The sequence below is a fragment of the Pleuronectes platessa genome, chromosome 21 (genome assembly GCF_947347685.1).
Source record: "Pleuronectes platessa chromosome 21, fPlePla1.1, whole genome shotgun sequence".
In the NCBI taxonomy this organism is placed as follows: Eukaryota; Metazoa; Chordata; class Actinopteri; order Pleuronectiformes; family Pleuronectidae; genus Pleuronectes; species Pleuronectes platessa.
The window spans coordinates 19,430,275-19,449,190 of record NC_070646.1 but is presented as its reverse complement, the minus strand read 5'-3'; the positions used below and the strand labels follow the sequence as shown (position 1 = coordinate 19,449,190).

At 45.5% G+C, this 18,916-nt stretch overlaps 38 non-coding genes across 38 annotated transcripts; all 38 read left to right on the top strand.

Annotated features, from left to right (window-relative positions):
- Positions 1 to 308: 308 nt before the first annotated feature.
- LOC128427706 (U5 spliceosomal RNA) lies at positions 309 to 421 on the top strand. Its single transcript, XR_008333562.1, has one exon. It is a non-coding gene; the product is annotated as a U5 spliceosomal RNA (small nuclear RNA).
- Positions 422 to 601: 180 nt separating this feature from the next.
- On the top strand, positions 602 to 793 carry LOC128427499 (U2 spliceosomal RNA). The gene has a single exon (XR_008333397.1). It is a non-coding gene; the product is annotated as a U2 spliceosomal RNA (small nuclear RNA).
- Positions 794 to 1,307: 514 nt separating this feature from the next.
- Positions 1,308 to 1,424, top strand: LOC128427909 (U5 spliceosomal RNA). Its single transcript, XR_008333745.1, has one exon. It is a non-coding gene; the product is annotated as a U5 spliceosomal RNA (small nuclear RNA).
- Positions 1,425 to 1,600: 176 nt separating this feature from the next.
- On the top strand, positions 1,601 to 1,792 carry LOC128427567 (U2 spliceosomal RNA). Its single transcript, XR_008333459.1, has one exon. It is a non-coding gene; the product is annotated as a U2 spliceosomal RNA (small nuclear RNA).
- Positions 1,793 to 2,298: 506 nt separating this feature from the next.
- Positions 2,299 to 2,411, top strand: LOC128427770 (U5 spliceosomal RNA). The gene has a single exon (XR_008333619.1). It is a non-coding gene; the product is annotated as a U5 spliceosomal RNA (small nuclear RNA).
- A 180-nt stretch (positions 2,412 to 2,591) lies between these two features.
- LOC128427548 (U2 spliceosomal RNA) lies at positions 2,592 to 2,783 on the top strand. Its single transcript, XR_008333442.1, has one exon. It is a non-coding gene; the product is annotated as a U2 spliceosomal RNA (small nuclear RNA).
- A 514-nt stretch (positions 2,784 to 3,297) lies between these two features.
- LOC128427855 (U5 spliceosomal RNA) lies at positions 3,298 to 3,414 on the top strand. Its single transcript, XR_008333696.1, has one exon. It is a non-coding gene; the product is annotated as a U5 spliceosomal RNA (small nuclear RNA).
- A 176-nt stretch (positions 3,415 to 3,590) lies between these two features.
- Positions 3,591 to 3,782, top strand: LOC128427497 (U2 spliceosomal RNA). Its single transcript, XR_008333396.1, has one exon. It is a non-coding gene; the product is annotated as a U2 spliceosomal RNA (small nuclear RNA).
- A 514-nt stretch (positions 3,783 to 4,296) lies between these two features.
- Positions 4,297 to 4,413, top strand: LOC128427906 (U5 spliceosomal RNA). The gene has a single exon (XR_008333743.1). It is a non-coding gene; the product is annotated as a U5 spliceosomal RNA (small nuclear RNA).
- Positions 4,414 to 4,589: 176 nt separating this feature from the next.
- LOC128427566 (U2 spliceosomal RNA) lies at positions 4,590 to 4,781 on the top strand. Its single transcript, XR_008333458.1, has one exon. It is a non-coding gene; the product is annotated as a U2 spliceosomal RNA (small nuclear RNA).
- Positions 4,782 to 5,287: 506 nt separating this feature from the next.
- On the top strand, positions 5,288 to 5,400 carry LOC128427705 (U5 spliceosomal RNA). Its single transcript, XR_008333561.1, has one exon. It is a non-coding gene; the product is annotated as a U5 spliceosomal RNA (small nuclear RNA).
- Positions 5,401 to 5,580: 180 nt separating this feature from the next.
- LOC128427496 (U2 spliceosomal RNA) lies at positions 5,581 to 5,772 on the top strand. The gene has a single exon (XR_008333395.1). It is a non-coding gene; the product is annotated as a U2 spliceosomal RNA (small nuclear RNA).
- A 506-nt stretch (positions 5,773 to 6,278) lies between these two features.
- On the top strand, positions 6,279 to 6,395 carry LOC128427854 (U5 spliceosomal RNA). Its single transcript, XR_008333695.1, has one exon. It is a non-coding gene; the product is annotated as a U5 spliceosomal RNA (small nuclear RNA).
- Positions 6,396 to 6,571: 176 nt separating this feature from the next.
- Positions 6,572 to 6,763, top strand: LOC128427469 (U2 spliceosomal RNA). Its single transcript, XR_008333370.1, has one exon. It is a non-coding gene; the product is annotated as a U2 spliceosomal RNA (small nuclear RNA).
- Positions 6,764 to 7,269: 506 nt separating this feature from the next.
- LOC128427852 (U5 spliceosomal RNA) lies at positions 7,270 to 7,386 on the top strand. Its single transcript, XR_008333694.1, has one exon. It is a non-coding gene; the product is annotated as a U5 spliceosomal RNA (small nuclear RNA).
- A 176-nt stretch (positions 7,387 to 7,562) lies between these two features.
- Positions 7,563 to 7,754, top strand: LOC128427847 (U2 spliceosomal RNA). The gene has a single exon (XR_008333689.1). It is a non-coding gene; the product is annotated as a U2 spliceosomal RNA (small nuclear RNA).
- Positions 7,755 to 8,260: 506 nt separating this feature from the next.
- LOC128427851 (U5 spliceosomal RNA) lies at positions 8,261 to 8,377 on the top strand. Its single transcript, XR_008333693.1, has one exon. It is a non-coding gene; the product is annotated as a U5 spliceosomal RNA (small nuclear RNA).
- Positions 8,378 to 8,553: 176 nt separating this feature from the next.
- On the top strand, positions 8,554 to 8,745 carry LOC128427579 (U2 spliceosomal RNA). The gene has a single exon (XR_008333470.1). It is a non-coding gene; the product is annotated as a U2 spliceosomal RNA (small nuclear RNA).
- Positions 8,746 to 9,251: 506 nt separating this feature from the next.
- LOC128427940 (U5 spliceosomal RNA) lies at positions 9,252 to 9,364 on the top strand. Its single transcript, XR_008333773.1, has one exon. It is a non-coding gene; the product is annotated as a U5 spliceosomal RNA (small nuclear RNA).
- Positions 9,365 to 9,544: 180 nt separating this feature from the next.
- LOC128427547 (U2 spliceosomal RNA) lies at positions 9,545 to 9,736 on the top strand. The gene has a single exon (XR_008333441.1). It is a non-coding gene; the product is annotated as a U2 spliceosomal RNA (small nuclear RNA).
- Positions 9,737 to 10,250: 514 nt separating this feature from the next.
- On the top strand, positions 10,251 to 10,363 carry LOC128427704 (U5 spliceosomal RNA). Its single transcript, XR_008333560.1, has one exon. It is a non-coding gene; the product is annotated as a U5 spliceosomal RNA (small nuclear RNA).
- A 180-nt stretch (positions 10,364 to 10,543) lies between these two features.
- LOC128427495 (U2 spliceosomal RNA) lies at positions 10,544 to 10,735 on the top strand. Its single transcript, XR_008333394.1, has one exon. It is a non-coding gene; the product is annotated as a U2 spliceosomal RNA (small nuclear RNA).
- A 506-nt stretch (positions 10,736 to 11,241) lies between these two features.
- LOC128427850 (U5 spliceosomal RNA) lies at positions 11,242 to 11,358 on the top strand. Its single transcript, XR_008333692.1, has one exon. It is a non-coding gene; the product is annotated as a U5 spliceosomal RNA (small nuclear RNA).
- Positions 11,359 to 11,534: 176 nt separating this feature from the next.
- LOC128427468 (U2 spliceosomal RNA) lies at positions 11,535 to 11,726 on the top strand. The gene has a single exon (XR_008333369.1). It is a non-coding gene; the product is annotated as a U2 spliceosomal RNA (small nuclear RNA).
- Positions 11,727 to 12,232: 506 nt separating this feature from the next.
- LOC128427849 (U5 spliceosomal RNA) lies at positions 12,233 to 12,349 on the top strand. The gene has a single exon (XR_008333691.1). It is a non-coding gene; the product is annotated as a U5 spliceosomal RNA (small nuclear RNA).
- A 176-nt stretch (positions 12,350 to 12,525) lies between these two features.
- Positions 12,526 to 12,717, top strand: LOC128427835 (U2 spliceosomal RNA). Its single transcript, XR_008333678.1, has one exon. It is a non-coding gene; the product is annotated as a U2 spliceosomal RNA (small nuclear RNA).
- A 506-nt stretch (positions 12,718 to 13,223) lies between these two features.
- LOC128427848 (U5 spliceosomal RNA) lies at positions 13,224 to 13,340 on the top strand. Its single transcript, XR_008333690.1, has one exon. It is a non-coding gene; the product is annotated as a U5 spliceosomal RNA (small nuclear RNA).
- A 176-nt stretch (positions 13,341 to 13,516) lies between these two features.
- Positions 13,517 to 13,708, top strand: LOC128427578 (U2 spliceosomal RNA). Its single transcript, XR_008333469.1, has one exon. It is a non-coding gene; the product is annotated as a U2 spliceosomal RNA (small nuclear RNA).
- A 506-nt stretch (positions 13,709 to 14,214) lies between these two features.
- LOC128427939 (U5 spliceosomal RNA) lies at positions 14,215 to 14,327 on the top strand. The gene has a single exon (XR_008333772.1). It is a non-coding gene; the product is annotated as a U5 spliceosomal RNA (small nuclear RNA).
- A 180-nt stretch (positions 14,328 to 14,507) lies between these two features.
- LOC128427546 (U2 spliceosomal RNA) lies at positions 14,508 to 14,699 on the top strand. Its single transcript, XR_008333440.1, has one exon. It is a non-coding gene; the product is annotated as a U2 spliceosomal RNA (small nuclear RNA).
- Positions 14,700 to 15,213: 514 nt separating this feature from the next.
- On the top strand, positions 15,214 to 15,330 carry LOC128427846 (U5 spliceosomal RNA). Its single transcript, XR_008333688.1, has one exon. It is a non-coding gene; the product is annotated as a U5 spliceosomal RNA (small nuclear RNA).
- A 176-nt stretch (positions 15,331 to 15,506) lies between these two features.
- Positions 15,507 to 15,698, top strand: LOC128427525 (U2 spliceosomal RNA). Its single transcript, XR_008333421.1, has one exon. It is a non-coding gene; the product is annotated as a U2 spliceosomal RNA (small nuclear RNA).
- A 514-nt stretch (positions 15,699 to 16,212) lies between these two features.
- Positions 16,213 to 16,329, top strand: LOC128427845 (U5 spliceosomal RNA). The gene has a single exon (XR_008333687.1). It is a non-coding gene; the product is annotated as a U5 spliceosomal RNA (small nuclear RNA).
- Positions 16,330 to 16,505: 176 nt separating this feature from the next.
- On the top strand, positions 16,506 to 16,697 carry LOC128427466 (U2 spliceosomal RNA). The gene has a single exon (XR_008333367.1). It is a non-coding gene; the product is annotated as a U2 spliceosomal RNA (small nuclear RNA).
- Positions 16,698 to 17,203: 506 nt separating this feature from the next.
- Positions 17,204 to 17,316, top strand: LOC128427950 (U5 spliceosomal RNA). Its single transcript, XR_008333782.1, has one exon. It is a non-coding gene; the product is annotated as a U5 spliceosomal RNA (small nuclear RNA).
- Positions 17,317 to 17,496: 180 nt separating this feature from the next.
- Positions 17,497 to 17,688, top strand: LOC128427545 (U2 spliceosomal RNA). Its single transcript, XR_008333439.1, has one exon. It is a non-coding gene; the product is annotated as a U2 spliceosomal RNA (small nuclear RNA).
- A 514-nt stretch (positions 17,689 to 18,202) lies between these two features.
- LOC128427844 (U5 spliceosomal RNA) lies at positions 18,203 to 18,319 on the top strand. Its single transcript, XR_008333686.1, has one exon. It is a non-coding gene; the product is annotated as a U5 spliceosomal RNA (small nuclear RNA).
- Positions 18,320 to 18,495: 176 nt separating this feature from the next.
- LOC128427494 (U2 spliceosomal RNA) lies at positions 18,496 to 18,687 on the top strand. The gene has a single exon (XR_008333393.1). It is a non-coding gene; the product is annotated as a U2 spliceosomal RNA (small nuclear RNA).
- Positions 18,688 to 18,916: the final 229 nt, after the last annotated feature.

The window sequence follows — 18,916 nt, the reverse complement described above, 5'->3', positions numbered from 1 at the left end:
AAGCGATTGTCAAAAACTGAAACTGGTTTTCACTCAAGATCCTCTGGGAGACTTGGTGAGAAAGCAGAGTCAGCTTTTTGGACCCAATGTAAGTGGTTCAGGGATGTATCGCTTAAAAAGGCTTAAAAGCCAATCACTAGTCAGGGCAGGAGCAAATAAAGACTTGTATAATTTTGGTTGGCAGATGGGGGCGTGGTGGGAATGTTGTATACTAGAATCTGACATGCGGAAAGCAAAGAGAGGCCCACCGCGTAGGTGGTGACTGTGACCGAGAGGCTCCTCCGCTGCTCTCGAACAGAGGGCCATGCTGACTCTGGTTTCTCTTCATAACGCACAAGTCTTTCGCCTTTTACTAAAGACTTCCGTGGAGAGGAACAAACTAGAGTTGAATCTATTTTTGGCAGGCTTTGCTTTATGGCTGAGCCTTATGAAATTGTGAAAAGTCAAAGAATTGTCTAGGTCAGAAATCAAGTGTCCACAAAGGAGAGCTTAGGCGGAGGTGATGAGCAGCAGCCATTGTTATGCACACCTACAAACGGGGTACCACAGCAAGGGAGATTTGCGCCAAGAGCTTGGCGTGGACATCCAACACTTGTGGATTATCGCTTCTCGGCCTTTTGGCTAAGATCAAGTGTAGTATCTGTTCTTATCAGTTTAATATCTGATATGTCCTTTATATGAGGGCTACATATTAAGCAGATTTTTGGCAAGAGGAGCAGAAATTTGGAGCTTGCTCCCTTCTCTCCACGCATCGACCTAGCATTGCAGTGCCGCTGGGAACGGTGCACTCTGTTCTTACCTTGTAGAAAAGCAAACACTCAAACAATTGTGGAGTTTTAAAGGTGAATTTTACACTGGGTCAATGAAACTGAGGGAATGGCCTGGCAGAGTTTGACAAGTGTTCAAAACCGCTCTCATGACTCACTGCCTTGTGAAGTGATCATGCATGACTCTGCACGGGGTCACAATGAGCTTCAACTGGATTCCAAATTGAATCAGAAGCGATTGTCAAAAACTGAAACTGGTTTTCACTCAAGATCCTCTGGGAGACTTGGTGAGAAAGCAGAGTCAGCTTTTTGGACCCAATGTAAGTGGTTCAGGGATGTATCGCTTAAAAAGGCTTAAAAGCCAATCACTAGTCAGGGCAGGAGCAAATAAAGACTTGTATAATTTTGGTTGGCAGATGGGGGCGTGGTGGGAATGTTGTATACTAGAATCTGACATGCGGAAAGCAAAGAGAGGCCCACCGCGTAGGTGGTGACTGTGACGGAGAGGCTCCTCCGCTGCTCACGAACAGAGGGCCATGCTGACTCTGGTTTCTCTTCATAACACACAAGTCTTTCGCCTTTTACTAAAGACTTCCGTGGAGAGGAACAAACATGAGTTGAATCTAATTTTGGCAGGCTTTGCTTTATGGCTGAGCCTTATGAAATTGTGAAAAGTCAAAGAATTGTCTAGGTCAGAAATCAAGTGTCCACAAAGGAGAGCTTAGGCGGAGGTGATGAGCAGCAGCCATTGTTATGCACACCTACAAACGGGGTACCACAGCAAGGGAGATTTGCGCCAAAAGCTTGGCGTGGACATCCAACACTTGTGGATTATCGCTTCTCGGCCTTTTGGCTAAGATCAAGTGTAGTATCTGTTCTTATCAGTTTAATATCTGATATGTCCTTTATATTAGGGCTACATATTAAGCAGATTTTTGGCAAGAGGAGCAGAAATTTGGAGCTTGCTCCCTTCTCTCCACGCATCGACCTAGCATTGCAGTGCCGCTGGGAACGGTGCACTCTGTTCTTACCTTGTAGAAAAGCAAACAATTGTGGAGTTTTAAAGGTGAATTTTACACTGGGTCAATGGAACTGAGGGATTGGCCTGGCAGAGTTTGACAAGTGTGCAAAACCGCTCTGATGACTCACTGCCTTGTGAAGTGATCATTCATGACTCTTCACAGGTTCACAATGAGCTTCAACTGGATTCCAAATTGAATCAGAAGCGTTTGTCAAAAACTGAAACTGGTTTTCACTCAAGATCCTCTGGGAGACTTGGTGACAAAGCAGAGTCAGCTTTTTGGACCCAATGTAAGTGGTTCAGGGATGTATCGCTTAAAAAGGCTTAAAAGCCAATCACTAGTCAGGGCAGGAGCAAATAAAGACTTGTATAATTTTGGTTGGCAGATGGGGGCGTGGTGGGAATGTTGTATACTAGAATCTGACATGCGGAAAGCAAAGAGAGGCCCACCGCGTAGGTGGTGACTGTGACGGAGAGGCTCCTCCGCTGCTCTCGAACAGAGGGCCATGCTGACTCTGGTTTCTCTTCATAACGCACAAGTCTTTCGCCTTTTACTAAAGACTTCCGTGGAGAGGAACAAACATGAGTTGAATCTATTTTTGGCAGGCTTTGCTTTATGGCTGAGCCTTATGAAATTGTGAAAAGTCAAAGAATTGTCTAGGTCAGAAATCAAGTGTCCACAAAGGAGAGCTTAGGCGGAGGTGATGAGCCGCAGCCATTGTTATGCACACCTACAAACGGGGTACCACAGCAAGGGAGATTTGCGCCAAGAGCTTGCCGTGGACATCCAACACTTGTGGATTATCGCTTCTCGGCCTTTTGGCTAAGATCAAGTGTAGTATCTGTTCTTTTCAGTTTAATATCTGATATGTCCTCTATATGAGGACTACATATTAAGCAGATTTTTGGCAAGAGGAGCAGAAATTTGGAGCTTGCTCCCTTCTCTCCAAGCATCGACCTAGCATTGCAGTGCCGCTGGGAACGGTGCACTCTGTTCTTACCTTGTAGAAAAGCAAACACTCAAACAATTGTGGAGTTTTAAAGGTGAATTCTACACTGGGTCAATGAAACTGAGGGAATGGCCTGGCAGAGTTTGACAAGTGTGCAAAACCGCTCTGATGACTCACTGCCTTGTGAAGTGATCATGCATGACTCTGCACGGGGTCACAATGAGCTTCAACTGGATTCCAAATTGAATCAGAAGCGATTGTCAAAAACTGAAACTGGTTTTCACTCAAGATCCTCTGAGAGACTTGGTGAGAAAGCAGAGTCAGCTTTTTGGACCCAATGTAAGTGGTTCAGGGATGTATCGCTTAAAAAGGCTTAAAAGCCAATCACTAGTCAGGGCAGGAGCAAATAAAGACTTGTATAATTTTGGTTGGCAGATGGCGGCGTGGTGGGAATGTTGTATACTAGAATCTGACATGCGGAAAGCAAAGAGAGGCCCACCGCGTAGGTGGTGACTGTGACCGAGAGGCTCCACCGCTGCTCTCGAACAGAGGGCCATGCTGACTCTGGTTTCTCTTCATAACGCACAAGTCTTTCGCCTTTTACTAAAGACTTCCGTGGAGAGGAACAAACATGAGTTGAATCTAATTTTGGCAGGCTTTGCTTTATGGCTGAGCCTTATGAAATTGTGAAAAGTCAAAGAATTGTCTAGGTCAGAAATCAAGTGTCCACAAAGGAGAGCTTAGGCGGAGGTGATGAGCAGCAGCCATTGTTATGCACACCTACAAACGGGGTACCACAGCAAGGGAGATTTGCGCCAAGAGCTTGGCGTGGACATCCAACACTTGTGGATTATCGCTTCTCGGCCTTTTGGCTAAGATCAAGTGTAGTATCTGTTCTTATCAGTTTAATATCTGATATGTCCTTTATATGAGGGCTACATATTAAGCAGATTTTTGGCAAGAGGAGCAGAAATTTGGAGCTTGCTCCCTTCTCTCCACGCATCGACCTAGCATTGCAGTGCCGCTGGGAACGGTGCACTCTGTTCTTACCTTGTAGAAAAGCAAACACTCAAACAATTGTGGAGTTTTAAAGGTGAATTTTACACTGGGTCAATGAAACTGAGGGAATGGCCTGGCAGAGTTTGACAAGTGTTCAAAACCGCTCTCATGACTCACTGCCTTGTGAAGTGATCATGCATGACTCTGCACGGGGTCACAATGAGCTTCAACTGGATTCCAAATTGAATCAGAAGCGATTGTCAAAAACTGAAACTGGTTTTCACTCAAGATCCTCTGGGAGACTTGGTGAGAAAGCAGAGTCAGCTTTTTGGACCCAATGTAAGTGGTTCAGGGATGTATCGCTTAAAAAGGCTTAAAAGCCAATCACTAGTCAGGGCAGGAGCAAATAAAGACTTGTATAATTTTGGTTGGCAGATGGGGGCGTGGTGGGAATGTTGTATACTAGAATCTGACATGCGGAAAGCAAAGAGAGGCCCACCGCGTAGGTGGTGACTGTGACGGAGAGGCTCCTCCGCTGCTCACGAACAGAGGGCCATGCTGACTCTGGTTTCTCTTCATAACACACAAGTCTTTCGCCTTTTACTAAAGACTTCCGTGGAGAGGAACAAACATGAGTTGAATCTAATTTTGGCAGGCTTTGCTTTATGGCTGAGCCTTATGAAATTGTGAAAAGTCAAAGAATTGTCTAGGTCAGAAATCAAGTGTCCACAAAGGAGAGCTTAGGCGGAGGTGATGAGCAGCAGCCATTGTTATGCACACCTACAAACGGGGTACCACAGCAAGGGAGATTTGCGCCAAAAGCTTGGCGTGGACATCCAACACTTGTGGATTATCGCTTCTCGGCCTTTTGGCTAAGATCAAGTGTAGTATCTGTTCTTATCAGTTTAATATCTGATATGTCCTTTATATTAGGGCTACATATTAAGCAGATTTTTGGCAAGAGGAGCAGAAATTTGGAGCTTGCTCCCTTCTCTCCACGCATCGACCTAGCATTGCAGTGCCGCTGGGAACGGTGCACTCTGTTCTTACCTTGTAGAAAAGCAAACAATTGTGGAGTTTTAAAGGTGAATTTTACACTGGGTCAATGGAACTGAGGGATTGGCCTGGCAGAGTTTGACAAGTGTGCAAAACCGCTCTGATGACTCACTGCCTTGTGAAGTGATCATTCATGACTCTTCACAGGTTCACAATGAGCTTCAACTGGATTCCAAATTGAATCAGAAGCGTTTGTCAAAAACTGAAACTGGTTTTCACTCAAGATCCTCTGGGAGACTTGGTGACAAAGCAGAGTCAGCTTTTTGGACCCAATGTAAGTGGTTCAGGGATGTATCGCTTAAAAAGGCTTAAAAGCCAATCACTAGTCAGGGCAGGAGCAAATAAAGACTTGTATAATTTTGGTTGGCAGATGGGGGCGTGGTGGGAATGTTGTATACTAGAATCTGACATGCGGAAAGCAAAGAGAGGCCCACCGCGTAGGTGGTGACTGTGACGGAGAGGCTCCTCCGCTGCTCTCGAACAGAGGGCCATGCTGACTCTGGTTTCTCTTCATAACGCACAAGTCTTTCGCCTTTTACTAAAGACTTCCGTGGAGAGGAACAAACTAGAGTTGAATCTATTTTTGGCAGGCTTTGCTTTATGGCTGAGCCTTATGAAATTGTGAAAAGTCAAAGAATTGTCTAGGTCAGAAATCAAGTGTCCACAAAGGAGAGCTTAGGCGGAGGTGATGAGCAGCAGCCATTGTTATGCACACCTACAAACGGGGTACCACAGCAAGGGAGATTTGCGCCAAGAGCTTGGCGTGGACATCCAACACTTGTGGATTATCGCTTCTCGGCCTTTTGGCTAAGATCAAGTGTAGTATCTGTTCTTATCAGTTTAATATCTGATATGTCCTTTATATGAGGGCTACATATTAAGCAGATTTTTGGCAAGAGGAGCAGAAATTTGGAGCTTGCTCCCTTCTCTCCACGCATCGACCTAGCATTGCAGTGCCGCTGGGAACGGTGCACTCTGTTCTTACCTTGTAGAAAAGCAAACAATTGTGGAGTTTTAAAGGTGAATTCTACACTGGGTCAATGGAACTGAGGGATTGGCCTGGCAGAGTTTGACAAGTGTGCAAAACCGCTCTGATGACTCACTGCCTTGTGAAGTGATCATTCATGACTCTGCACAGGTTCACAATGAGCTTCAACTGGATTCCAAATTGAATCAGAAGCGTTTGTCAAAAACTGAAACTGGTTTTCACTCAAGATCCTCTGGGAGACTTGGTGAGAAAGCAGAGTCAGCTTTTTGGACCCAATGTAAGTGGTTCAGGGATGTATCGCTTAAAAAGGCTTAAAAGCCAATCACTAGTCAGGGCAGGAGCAAATAAAGACTTGTATAATTTTGGTTGGCAGATGGGGGCGTGGTGGGAATGTTGTATACTAGAATCTGACATGCGGAAAGCAAAGAGAGGCCCACCGCGTAGGTGGTGACTGTGACGGAGAGGCTCCTCCGCTGCTCTCGAACAGAGGGCCATGCTGACTCTGGTTTCTCTTCATAACGCACAAGTCTTTCGCCTTTTACTAAAGACTTCCGTGGAGAGGAACAAACATGAGTTGAATCTAATTTTGGCAGGCTTTGCTTTATGGCTGAGCCTTATGAAATTGTGAAAAGTCAAAGAATTGTCTAGGTCAGAAATCAAGTGTCCACAAAAGAGAGCTTAGGCGGAGGTGATGAGCAGCAGCCATTGTTATGCACACCTACAAACGGGGTACCACAGCAAGGGAGATTTGCGCCAAGAGCTTGGCGTGGACATCCAACACTTGTGGATTATCGCTTCTCGGCCTTTTGGCTAAGATCAAGTGTAGTATCTGTTCTTTTCAGTTTAATATCTGATATGTCCTCTATATGAGGACTACATATTAAGCAGATTTTTGGCAAGAGGAGCAGAAATTTGGAGCTTGCTCCCTTCTCTCCACGCATCGACCTAGCATTGCAGTGCCGCTGGGAACGGTGCACTCTGTTCTTACCTTGTAGAAAAGCAAACAATTGTGGAGTTTTAAAGGTGAATTCTACACTGGGTCAATGAAACTGAGGGAATGGCCTGGCAGAGTTTGACAAGTGTGCAAAACCGCTCTGATGACTCACTGCCTTGTGAAGTGATCATGCATGACTCTGCACGGGGTCACAATGAGCTTCAACTGGATTCCAAATTGAATCAGAAGCGTTTGTCAAAAACTGAAACTGGTTTTCACTCAAGATCCTCTGGGAGACTTGGTGAGAAAGCAGAGTCAGCTTTTTGGACCCAATGTAATTGGTTCAGGGATGTATCGCTTAAAAAGGCTTAAAAGCCAATCACTAGTCAGGGCAGGAGCAAATAAAGACTTGTATAATTTTGGTTGGCAGATGGCGGCGTGGTGGGAATGTTGTATACTAGAATCTGACATGCGGAAAGCAAAGAGAGGCCCACCGCGTAGGTGGTGACTGTGACGGAGAGGCTCCTCCGCTGCTCACGAACAGAGGGCCATGCTGACTCTGGTTTCTCTTCATAACGCACAAGTCTTTCGCCTTTTACTAAAGACTTCCGTGGAGAGGAACAAACATGAGTTGAATCTAATTTTGGCAGGCTTTGCTTTATGGCTGAGCCTTATGAAATTGTGAAAAGTCAAAGAATTGTCTAGGTCAGAAATCAAGTGTCCACAAAGGAGAGCTTAGGCGGAGGTGATGAGCAGCAGCCATTGTTATGCACACCTACAAACGGGGTACCACAGCAAGGGAGATTTGCGCCAAGAGCTTGGCGTGGACATCCAACACTTGTGGATTATCGCTTCTCGGCCTTTTGGCTAAGATCAAGTGTAGTATCTGTTCTTATCAGTTTAATATCTGATATGTCCTCTATATGAGGACTACGTATTAAGCAGATTTTTGGCAAGAGGAGCAGAAATTTGGAGCTTGCTCCCTTCTCTCCACGCATCGACCTAGCATTGCAGTGCCGCTGGGAACGGTGCACTCTGTTCTTACCTTGTAGAAAAGCAAACAATTGTGGAGTTTTAAAGGTGAATTCTACACTGGGTCAATGAAACTGAGGGAATGGCCTGGCAGAGTTTGACAAGTGTGCAAAACCGCTCTGATGACTCACTGCCTTGTGAAGTGATCATGCATGACTCTGCACGGGGTCACAATGAGCTTCAACTGGATTCCAAATTGAATCAGAAGCGTTTGTCAAAAACTGAAACTGGTTTTCACTAAAGATCCTCTGGGAGACTTGGTGAGAAAGCAGAGTCAGCTTTTTGGACCCAATGTAAGTGGTTCAGGGATGTATCGCTTAAAAAGGCTTAAAAGCCAATCACTAGTCAGGGCAGGAGCAAATAAAGACTTGTATAATTTTGGTTGGCAGATGGGGGCGTGTTGGGAATGTTGTATACTAGAATCTGACATGCGGAAAGCAAAGAGAGGCCCACCGCGTAGGTGGTGACTGTGACCGAGAGGCTCCACCGCTGCTCTCGAACAGAGGGCCATGCTGACTCTGGTTTCTCTTCATAACGCACAAGTCTTTCGCCTTTTACTAAAGACTTCCGTGGAGAGGAACAAACATGAGTTGAATCTAATTTTGGCAGGCTTTGCTTTATGGCTGAGCCTTATGAAATTGTGAAAAGTCAAAGAATTGTCTAGGTCAGAAATCAAGTGTCCACAAAGGAGAGCTTAGGCGGAGGTGATGAGCAGCAGCCATTGTTATGCACACCTACAAACGGGGTACCACAGCAAGGGAGATTTGCGCCAAGAGCTTGGCGTGGACATCCAACACTTGTGGATTATCGCTTCTCGGCCTTTTGGCTAAGATCAAGTGTAGTATCTGTTCTTATCAGTTTAATGTCTGATATGTCCTTTATATGAGGGCTACATATTAAGCAGATTTTTGGCAAGAGGAGCAGAAATTTGGAGCTTGCTCCCTTCTCTCCACGCATCGACCTAGCATTGCAGTGCCGCTGGGAACGGTGCACTCTGTTCTTACCTTGTAGAAAAGCAAACAATTGTGGAGTTTTAAAGGTGAATTCTACACTGGGTCAATGAAACTGAGGGAATGGCCTGGCAGAGTTTGACAAGTGTGCAAAACCGCTCTGATGACTCACTGCCTTGTGAAGTGATCATGCATGACTCTGCACGGGGTCACAATGAGCTTCAACTGGATTCCAAATTGAATCAGAAGCGTTTGTCAAAAACTGAAACTGGTTTTCACTCAAGATCCTCTGGGAGACTTGGTGAGAAAGCAGAGTCAGCTTTTTGGACCCAATATAATTGGTTCAGGGATGTATCGCTTAAAAAGGCTTAAAAGCCAATCACTAGTCAGGGCAGGAGCAAATAAAGACTTGTATAATTTTGGTTGGCAGATGGCGGCGTGGTGGGAATGTTGTATACTAGAATCTGACATGCGGAAAGCAAAGAGAGGCCCACCGCGTAGGTGGTGACTGTGACCGAGAGGCTCCACCGCTGCTCTCGAACAGAGGGCAATGCTGACTCTGGTTTCTCTTCATAACGCACAAGTCTTTCGCCTTTTATTAAAGACTTCCGTGGAGAGGAACAAACATGAGTTGAATCTATTTTTGGCAGGCTTTGCTTTATGGCTGAGCCTTATGAAATTGTGAAAAGTCAAAGAATTGTCTAGGTCAGAAATCAAGTGTCCACAAAGGAGAGCTTAGGCGGAGGTGATGAGCCGCAGCCATTGTTATGCACACCTACAAACGGGGTACCACAGCAAGTGAGATTTGCGCCAAGAGCTTGCCGTGGACATCCAACACTTGTGGATTATCGCTTCTCGGCCTTTTGGCTAAGATCAAGTGTAGTATCTGTTCTTTTCAGTTTAATATCTGATATGTCCTCTATATGAGGACTACATATTAAGCAGATTTTTGGCAAGAGGAGCAGAAATTTGGAGCTTGCTCCCTTCTCTCCAAGCATCGACCTAGCATTGCAGTGCCGCTGGGAACGGTGCACTCTGTTCTTACCTTGTAGAAAAGCAAACACTCAAACAATTGTGGAGTTTTAAAGGTGAATTCTACACTGGGTCAATGAAACTGAGGGAATGGCCTGGCAGAGTTTGACAAGTGTGCAAAACCGCTCTGATGACTCACTGCCTTGTGAAGTGATCATGCATGACTCTGCACGGGGTCACAATGAGCTTCAACTGGATTCCAAATTGAATCAGAAGCGATTGTCAAAAACTGAAACTGGTTTTCACTCAAGATCCTCTGGGAGACTTGGTGAGAAAGCAGAGTCAGCTTTTTGGACCCAATGTAAGTGGTTCAGGGATGTATCGCTTAAAAAGGCTTAAAAGCCAATCACTAGTCAGGGCAGGAGCAAATAAAGACTTGTATAATTTTGGTTGGCAGATGGGGGCGTGGTGGGAATGTTGTATACTAGAATCTGACATGCGGAAAGCAAAGAGAGGCCCACCGCGTAGGTGGTGACTGTGACCGAGAGGCTCCTCCGCTGCTCTCGAACAGAGGGCCATGCTGACTCTGGTTTCTCTTCATAACGCACAAGTCTTTCGCCTTTTACTAAAGACTTCCGTGGAGAGGAACAAACTAGAGTTGAATCTATTTTTGGCAGGCTTTGCTTTATGGCTGAGCCTTATGAAATTGTGAAAAGTCAAAGAATTGTCTAGGTCAGAAATCAAGTGTCCACAAAGGAGAGCTTAGGCGGAGGTGATGAGCAGCAGCCATTGTTATGCACACCTACAAACGGGGTACCACAGCAAGGGAGATTTGCGCCAAGAGCTTGGCGTGGACATCCAACACTTGTGGATTATCGCTTCTCGGCCTTTTGGCTAAGATCAAGTGTAGTATCTGTTCTTATCAGTTTAATATCTGATATGTCCTTTATATGAGGGCTACATATTAAGCAGATTTTTGGCAAGAGGAGCAGAAATTTGGAGCTTGCTCCCTTCTCTCCACGCATCGACCTAGCATTGCAGTGCCGCTGGGAACGGTGCACTCTGTTCTTACCTTGTAGAAAAGCAAACAATTGTGGAGTTTTAAAGGTGAATTCTACACTGGGTCAATGGAACTGAGGGATTGGCCTGGCAGAGTTTGACAAGTGTGCAAAACCGCTCTGATGACTCACTGCCTTGTGAAGTGATCATTCATGACTCTGCACAGGTTCACAATGAGCTTCAACTGGATTCCAAATTGAATCAGAAGCGTTTGTCAAAAACTGAAACTGGTTTTCACTCAAGATCCTCTGGGAGACTTGGTGAGAAAGCAGAGTCAGCTTTTTGGACCCAATGTAAGTGGTTCAGGGATGTATCGCTTAAAAAGGCTTAAAAGCCAATCACTAGTCAGGGCAGGAGCAAATAAAGACTTGTATAATTTTGGTTGGCAGATGGGGGCGTGGTGGGAATGTTGTATACTAGAATCTGACATGCGGAAAGCAAAGAGAGGCCCACCGCGTAGGTGGTGACTGTGACGGAGAGGCTCCTCCGCTGCTCTCGAACAGAGGGCCATGCTGACTCTGGTTTCTCTTCATAACGCACAAGTCTTTCGCCTTTTACTAAAGACTTCCGTGGAGAGGAACAAACATGAGTTGAATCTAATTTTGGCAGGCTTTGCTTTATGGCTGAGCCTTATGAAATTGTGAAAAGTCAAAGAATTGTCTAGGTCAGAAATCAAGTGTCCACAAAAGAGAGCTTAGGCGGAGGTGATGAGCAGCAGCCATTGTTATGCACACCTACAAACGGGGTACCACAGCAAGGGAGATTTGCGCCAAGAGCTTGGCGTGGACATCCAACACTTGTGGATTATCGCTTCTCGGCCTTTTGGCTAAGATCAAGTGTAGTATCTGTTCTTTTCAGTTTAATATCTGATATGTCCTCTATATGAGGACTACATATTAAGCAGATTTTTGGCAAGAGGAGCAGAAATTTGGAGCTTGCTCCCTTCTCTCCACGCATCGACCTAGCATTGCAGTGCCGCTGGGAACGGTGCACTCTGTTCTTACCTTGTAGAAAAGCAAACAATTGTGGAGTTTTAAAGGTGAATTCTACACTGGGTCAATGAAACTGAGGGAATGGCCTGGCAGAGTTTGACAAGTGTGCAAAACCGCTCTGATGACTCACTGCCTTGTGAAGTGATCATGCATGACTCTGCACGGGGTCACAATGAGCTTCAACTGGATTCCAAATTGAATCAGAAGCGTTTGTCAAAAACTGAAACTGGTTTTCACTCAAGATCCTCTGGGAGACTTGGTGAGAAAGCAGAGTCAGCTTTTTGGACCCAATGTAATTGGTTCAGGGATGTATCGCTTAAAAAGGCTTAAAAGCCAATCACTAGTCAGGGCAGGAGCAAATAAAGACTTGTATAATTTTGGTTGGCAGATGGCGGCGTGGTGGGAATGTTGTATACTAGAATCTGACATGCGGAAAGCAAAGAGAGGCCCACCGCGTAGGTGGTGACTGTGACGGAGAGGCTCCTCCGCTGCTCACGAACAGAGGGCCATGCTGACTCTGGTTTCTCTTCATAACGCACAAGTCTTTCGCCTTTTACTAAAGACTTCCGTGGAGAGGAACAAACATGAGTTGAATCTAATTTTGGCAGGCTTTGCTTTATGGCTGAGCCTTATGAAATTGTGAAAAGTCAAAGAATTGTCTAGGTCAGAAATCAAGTGTCCACAAAGGAGAGCTTAGGCGGAGGTGATGAGCAGCAGCCATTGTTATGCACACCTACAAACGGGGTACCACAGCAAGGGAGATTTGCGCCAAGAGCTTGGCGTGGACATCCAACACTTGTGGATTATCGCTTCTCGGCCTTTTGGCTAAGATCAAGTGTAGTATCTGTTCTTATCAGTTTAATATCTGATATGTCCTCTATATGAGGACTACGTATTAAGCAGATTTTTGGCAAGAGGAGCAGAAATTTGGAGCTTGCTCCCTTCTCTCCACGCATCGACCTAGCATTGCAGTGCCGCTGGGAACGGTGCACTCTGTTCTTACCTTGTAGAAAAGCAAACAATTGTGGAGTTTTAAAGGTGAATTCTACACTGGGTCAATGAAACTGAGGGAATGGCCTGGCAGAGTTTGACAAGTGTGCAAAACCGCTCTGATGACTCACTGCCTTGTGAAGTGATCATGCATGACTCTGCACGGGGTCACAATGAGCTTCAACTGGATTCCAAATTGAATCAGAAGCGTTTGTCAAAAACTGAAACTGGTTTTCACTAAAGATCCTCTGGGAGACTTGGTGAGAAAGCAGAGTCAGCTTTTTGGACCCAATGTAAGTGGTTCAGGGATGTATCGCTTAAAAAGGCTTAAAAGCCAATCACTAGTCAGGGCAGGAGCAAATAAAGACTTGTATAATTTTGGTTGGCAGATGGGGGCGTGTTGGGAATGTTGTATACTAGAATCTGACATGCGGAAAGCAAAGAGAGGCCCACCGCGTAGGTGGTGACTGTGACCGAGAGGCTCCACCGCTGCTCTCGAACAGAGGGCCATGCTGACTCTGGTTTCTCTTCATAACGCACAAGTCTTTCGCCTTTTACTAAAGACTTCCGTGGAGAGGAACAAACATGAGTTGAATCTAATTTTGGCAGGCTTTGCTTTATGGCTGAGCCTTATGAAATTGTGAAAAGTCAAAGAATTGTCTAGGTCAGAAATCAAGTGTCCACAAAGGAGAGCTTAGGCGGAGGTGATGAGCAGCAGCCATTGTTATGCACACCTACAAACGGGGTACCACAGCAAGGGAGATTTGCGCCAAGAGCTTGGCGTGGACATCCAACACTTGTGGATTATCGCTTCTCGGCCTTTTGGCTAAGATCAAGTGTAGTATCTGTTCTTATCAGTTTAATGTCTGATATGTCCTTTATATGAGGGCTACATATTAAGCAGATTTTTGGCAAGAGGAGCAGAAATTTGGAGCTTGCTCCCTTCTCTCCACGCATCGACCTAGCATTGCAGTGCCGCTGGGAACGGTGCACTCTGTTCTTACCTTGTAGAAAAGCAAACAATTGTGGAGTTTTAAAGGTGAATTCTACACTGGGTCAATGAAACTGAGGGAATGGCCTGGCAGAGTTTGACAAGTGTGCAAAACCGCTCTGATGACTCACTGCCTTGTGAAGTGATCATGCATGACTCTGCACGGGGTCACAATGAGCTTCAACTGGATTCCAAATTGAATCAGAAGCGTTTGTCAAAAACTGAAACTGGTTTTCACTCAAGATCCTCTGGGAGACTTGGTGAGAAAGCAGAGTCAGCTTTTTGGACCCAATGTAATTGGTTCAGGGATGTATCGCTTAAAAAGGCTTAAAAGCCAATCACTAGTCAGGGCAGGAGCAAATAAAGACTTGTATAATTTTGGTTGGCAGATGGCGGCGTGGTGGGAATGTTGTATACTAGAATCTGACATGCGGAAAGCAAAGAGAGGCCCACCGCGTAGGTGGTGACTGTGACCGAGAGGCTCCACCGCTGCTCTCGAACAGAGGGCAATGCTGACTCTGGTTTCTCTTCATAACGCACAAGTCTTTCGCCTTTTATTAAAGACTTCCGTGGAGAGGAACAAACATGAGTTGAATCTATTTTTGGCAGGCTTTGCTTTATGGCTGAGCCTTATGAAATTGTGAAAAGTCAAAGAATTGTCTAGGTCAGAAATCAAGTGTCCACAAAGGAGAGCTTAGGCGGAGGTGATGAGCCGCAGCCATTGTTATGCACACCTACAAACGGGGTACCACAGCAAGGGAGATTTGCGCCAAGAGCTTGCCGTGGACATCCAACACTTGTGGATTATCGCTTCTCGGCCTTTTGGCTAAGATCAAGTGTAGTATCTGTTCTTTTCAGTTTAATATCTGATATGTCCTCTATATGAGGACTACATATTAAGCAGATTTTTGGCAAGAGGAGCAGAAATTTGGAGCTTGCTCCCTTCTCTCCAAGCATCGACCTAGCATTGCAGTGCCGCTGGGAACGGTGCACTCTGTTCTTACCTTGTAGAAAAGCAAACACTCAAACAATTGTGGAGTTTTAAAGGTGAATTCTACACTGGGTCAATGAAACTGAGGGAATGGCCTGGCAGAGTTTGACAAGTGTGCAAAACCGCTCTGATGACTCACTGCCTTGTGAAGTGATCATGCATGACTCTGCACGGGGTCACAATGAGCTTCAACTGGATTCCAAATTGAATCAGAAGCGTTTGTCAAAAACTGAAACTGGTTTTCACTCAAGATCCTCTGGGAGACTTGTTGAGAAAGCAGAGTCAACTTTTTGGACCCAATGTAAGTGGTTCAGGGATGTATCGCTTAAAAAGGCTTAAAAGCCAATCACTAGTCAGGGCAGGAGCAAATAAAGACTTGTATAATTTTGGTTGGCAGATGGGGGCGTGGTGGGAATGTTGTATACTAGAATCTGACATGCGGAAAGCAAAGAGAGGCCCACCGCGTAGGTGGTGACTGTGACCGAGAGGCTCCTCCGCTGCTCTCGAACAGAGGGCCATGCTGACTCTGGTTTCTCTTCATAACGCACAAGTCTTTCGCCTTTTACTAAAGACTTCCGTGGAGAGGAACAAACATGAGTTGAATCTAATTTTGGCAGGCTTTGCTTTATGGCTGAGCCTTATGAAATTGTGAAAAGTCAAAGAATTGTCTAGGTCAGAAATCAAGTGTCCACAAAGGAGAGCTTAGGCGGAGGTGATGAGCAGCAGCCATTGTTATGCACACCTACAAACGGGGTACCACAGCAAGGGAGATTTGCGCCAAGAGCTTGGCGTGGACATCCAACACTTGTGGATTATCGCTTCTCGGCCTTTTGGCTAAGATCAAGTGTAGTATCTATTCTTATCAGTTTAATATCTGATATGTCCTCTATATGAGGACTACATATTAAGCAGATTTTTGGCAAGAGGAGCAGAAATTTGGAGCTTGCTCCCTTCTCTCCACGCATCGACCTAGCATTGCAGTGCCGCTGGGAACGGTGCACTCTGTTCTTACCTTGTAGAAAAGCAAACACTCAAACAATTGTGGAGTTTTAAAGGTGAATTCTACACTGGGTCAATGAAACTGAGGGAATGGCCTGGCAGAGTTTGACAAGTGTGCAAAACCGCTCTGATGACTCACTGCCTTGTGAAGTGATTATGCATGACTCTGCACGGGGTCACAATGAGCTTCAACTGGATTCCAAATTGAATCAGAAGCGTTTGTCAAAAACTGAAACTGGTTTTCACTCAAGATCCTCTGGGAGACTTGTTGAGAAAGCAGAGTCAACTTTTTGGACCCAATGTAAGTGGTTCAGGGATGTATCGCTTAAAAAGGCTTAAAAGCCAATCACTAGTCAGGGCAGGAGCAAATAAAGACTTGTATAATTTTGGTTGGCAGATGGGGGCGTGGTGGGAATGTTGTATACTAGAATCTGACATGCGGAAAGCAAAGAGAGGCCCACCGCGTAGGTGGTGACTGTGACCGAGAGGCTCCTCCGCTGCTCTCGAACAGAGGGCCATGCTGACTCTGGTTTCTCTTCATAACGCACAAGTCTTTCGCCTTTTACTAAAGACTTCCGTGGAGAGGAACAAACATGAGTTGAATCTAATTTTGGCAGGCTTTGCTTTATGGCTGAGCCTTATGAAATTGTGAAAAGTCAAAGAATTGTCTAGGTCAGAAATCAAGTGTCCACAAAGGAGAGCTTAGGCGGAGGTGATGAGCAGCAGCCATTGTTATGCACACCTACAAACGGGGTACCACAGCAAGGGAGATTTGCGCCAAGAGCTTGGCGTGGACATCCAACACTTGTGGATTATCGCTTCTCGGCCTTTTGGCTAAGATCAAGTGTAGTATCTGTTCTTATCAGTTTAATATCTGATATGTCCTCTATATGAGGACTACATATTAAGCAGATTTTTGGCAAGAGGAGCAGAAATTTGGAGCTTGCTCCCTTCTCTCCACGCATCGACCTAGCATTGCAGTGCCGCTGGGAACGGTGCACTCTGTTCTTACCTTGTAGAAAAGCAAACAATTGTGGAGTTTTAAAGGTGAATTCTACACTGGGTCAATGAAACTGAGGGAATGGCCTGGCAGAGTTTGACAAGTGTGCAAAACCGCTCTGATGACTCACTGCCTTGTGAAGTGATCATGCATGACTCTGCACAGGTTCACAATGAGCTTCAACTGGATTCCAAATTGAATCAGAAGCGTTTGTCAAAAACTGAAACTGGTTTTCACTCAAGATCCTCTGGGAGACTTGGTGAGAAAGCAGAGTCAGCTTTTTGGACCCAATGTAATTGGTTCAGGGATGTATCGCTTAAAAAGGCTTAAAAGCCAATCACTAGTCAGGGCAGGAGCAAATAAAGACTTGTCAAATTTTGGTTGGCAGATTGCGGCGTGGTGGGAATGTTGTATACTAGAATCTGACATGCGGAAAGCAAAGAGAGGCCCACCGCGTAGGTGGTGACTGTGACCGAGAGGCTCCACCGCTGCTCTCGAACAGAGGGCAATGCTGACTCTGGTTTTTCTTCATAACGCACAAGTCTTTCGCCTTTTATTAAAGACTTCCGTGGAGAGGAACAAACATGAGTTGAATCTATTTTTGGCAGGCTTTGCTTTATGGCTGAGCCTTATGAAATTGTGAAAAGTCAAAGAATTGTCTAGGTCAGAAATCAAGTGTCCACAAAGGAGAGCTTAGGCGGAGGTGATGAGCCGCAGCCATTGTTATGCACACCTACAAACGGGGTACCACAGCAAGGGAGATTTGCGCCAAGAGCTTGCCGTGGACATCCAACACTTGTGGATTATCGCTTCTCGGCCTTTTGGCTAAGATCAAGTGTAGTATCTGTTCTTTTCAGTTTAATATCTGATATGTCCTCTATATGAGGACTACATATTAAGCAGATTTTTGGCAAGAGGAGCAGAAATTTGGAGCTTGCTCCCTTCTCTCCAAGCATCGACCTAGCATTGCAGTGCCGCTGGGAACGGTGCACTCTGTTCTTACCTTGTAGAAAAGCAAACACTCAAACAATTGTGGAGTTTTAAAGGTGAATTCTACACTGGGTCAATGAAACTGAGGGAATGGCCTGGCAGAGTTTGACAAGTGTGCAAAACCGCTCTGATGACTCACTGCCTTGTGAAGTGATCATGCATGACTCTGCACGGGGTCACAATGAGCTTCAACTGGATTCCAAATTGAATCAGAAGCGATTGTCAAAAACTGAAACTGGTTTTCACTCAAGATCCTCTGAGAGACTTGGTGAGAAAGCAGAGTCAGCTTTTTGGACCCAATGTAAGTGGTTCAGGGATGTATCGCTTAAAAAGGCTTAAAAGCCAATCACTAGTCAGGGCAGGAGCAAATAAAGACTTGTATAATTTTGGTTGGCAGATGGCGGCGTGGTGGGAATGTTGTATACTAGAATCTGACATGCGGAAAGCAAAGAGAGGCCCACCGCGTAGGTGGTGACTGTGACCGAGAGGCTCCACCGCTGCTCTCGAACAGAGGGCCATGCTGACTCTGGTTTCTCTTCATAACGCACAAGTCTTTCGCCTTTTACTAAAGACTTCCGTGGAGAGGAACAAACATGAGTTGAATCTAATTTTGGCAGGCTTTGCTTTATGGCTGAGCCTTATGAAATTGTGAAAAGTCAAAGAATTGTCTAGGTCAGAAATCAAGTGTCCACAAAGGAGAGCTTAGGCGGAGGTGATGAGCAGCAGCCATTGTTATGCACACCTACAAACGGGGTACCACAGCAAGGGAGATTTGCGCCAAGAGCTTGGCGTGGACATCCAACACTTGTGGATTATCGCTTCTCGGCCTTTTGGCTAAGATCAAGTGTAGTATCTGTTCTTATCAGTTTAATATCTGATATGTCCTTTATATGAGGGCTACATATTAAGCAGATTTTTGGCAAGAGGAGCAGAAATTTGGAGCTTGCTCCCTTCTCTCCACGCATCGACCTAGCATTGCAGTGCCGCTGGGAACGGTGCACTCTGTTCTTACCTTGTAGAAAAGCAAACACTCAAACAATTGTGGAGTTTTAAAGGTGAATTTTACACTGGGTCAATGAAACTGAGGGAATGGCCTGGCAGAGTTTGACAAGTGTTCAAAACCGCTCTCATGACTCACTGCCTTGTGAAGTGATCATGCATGACTCTGCACGGGGTCACAATGAGCTTCAACTGGATTCCAAATTGAATCAGAAGCGATTGTCAAAAACTGAAAC